The sequence below is a fragment of the Falco rusticolus genome, chromosome Z, assembly GCF_015220075.1.
Source record: "Falco rusticolus isolate bFalRus1 chromosome Z, bFalRus1.pri, whole genome shotgun sequence".
Lineage (NCBI taxonomy): Eukaryota > Metazoa > Chordata > Aves > Falconiformes > Falconidae > Falco > Falco rusticolus.
Genome location: NC_051210.1, coordinates 68,517,576 through 68,519,634, shown reverse-complemented (window position 1 = coordinate 68,519,634; position 2,059 = coordinate 68,517,576).

Below are 2,059 nucleotides of genomic sequence, written 5' to 3'. Positions count from 1 at the left end.
CTTGCACTGTTGTTGTTTGGGTTTTTTTGGTGGTGTTTTTTTTTTTTTCTGTTAACCTCACTGCTACAGTTGGAACCCTTGGCGTAGGAACTATGTAAGTAGGTCACGTAGGCTGAACTCGAGGTGGCAAATCAGCAATTCACAAACAGTGCAGGATCTTCCCAGGCTTTTGGCTGGAATGTCATTTTCTGTCCCAGTATCAACTGCTAGGATCCACAGGCATAAACTTGATCATTAGCACATAATTCATTCAGAGAAAGTTGCGAACTTGAGCTATAAATGAATTTCTGTGCAGCAGGAAGGGAAGACTGAACATGGCAAGGAAGTACTGTCCCACAGAGAAGTTAAAATTTCTATTACAAACCAGATTGGCACTTAATGCCATAATGGATTATTCTATTTAAAAAAATAATAATCGCAGCTATGTGCAGTTTGTGATACTGGAACATAGCTAAACCAGTCTTGCTTCTTTCTGTAGAGCTATAATTACACTTTGAACCCAGCACTCAAAACCACTTTTTTTTTTTTTTAAAGGCAAACTACTGAGAAAATGTTTTCATTTCTTAATATGTAGCTCTCATTCAAAAACAAAGCATATGCAAAGCAGTACCTCTTGCAGCCCAGTTTGAAACTGCTTTTTAAGCTATGTATAATTAACTATGTATAATAATATATAAAATAGCTATATAAAATAGCTATAAAATATAGCTATTATTAGCTATGTATAATGTATAATAAACAATTTTGTTAAATCACAAGCGATTTGTAATGAGTGACTATTACTGTGCATACTTTTTCTGATGTGGTCTGTTTCTGAAGCTTGGTCATGCACTTGAATTTGAATCCAGATTATGTTTCTTTTTGGAATCAGTGCTAAATAAGTTTAAGAAGTCAGCTTCACTTCTCCCCCAAAGTTTGCTCTCCATGCTTCCGTGCCTTCGCTAGCTTACCATCATGCCACAAAGAAAATAAATCTTTTTAAAGGGTTGTTTATCTTCAAGGTACTGTTCAGAAACTTGGAGATGAGAAACACTTTCACACAGTGCACTTGGAATTTCTAAATGCTGAAATTCAGGTGAAACCATCTTTCAACCTCTCAAGACCCCTCTCTATCATACATAGAACTATCAGCAGCCAGAAGCGGGCAGAGAAGCAGCAAATGGCAATTATGACAGTGCGAAATGTGCTTTCTTCTGCTCTCTTGCAGAAGGTCTCATTACACCATCACTAATTTGTATTAGATTCCTGGAAGATTTAAGACAAGTAGGAAAGATTAAGTATTTAAGGCAAAGATTATCCTGTCTCCCTTACTCAGTAGGCCAGAATTAAAACTAATTTTTCCTTATTGCAGTACATGCTTAAAGCTCTTACAAACCTTCGTATGTACCAAGACCATGAACTTCTCCACTACCCTAAACAAAAAAGTCTTACTTCATGATTTTTCAGTATTTCTGGTGGAGGACAAAGCTTATTTTGCAAACCTGCATCTGAATTGCTTCATATAAACAATTCCCAGTTCCCAGCATTTTCCTATGGAATGACTTGGCATTTTTTATCTACATGTAAGACATACTGTCTCCACAAGCTGACAGAGTACACATCTAGAGCCTGACAGCTACTTTACAGAAAAAAGACACACTACAAAAGATGTAAAACTAAAACATGTAAAGTGGAGTCTCTTGAAGACACAATTATTTTACTCTAATGCATATATAAATGCTTGTTCCTTGAGATTTTAAGTTTTGAGTAAGTATGTTTTCCACAAGACATCTGCTTGTAAAGTCAGCAGGAAGTATGAAAAATACGCTCAACGTCAGAGAATGTGTGTGAAAACCATCTAATCTAATTTTCACTTTTCTAGTTTCTGGATTTTAGTCTACAGACTTTGAAATGGTGATACAGTTTTTACAACCATACTGCCCTTTGGTAAGTTTTATTTTTCCAGTGAGTATTAACAGATAATACTCTCTGCAACTGTGTACTTTAAAGAAAAACGGGGAGACAAAAGAACACCCCCCCAATTTTTTTTTTAAAGCAAAATGACAAGGTAGTGAAATTA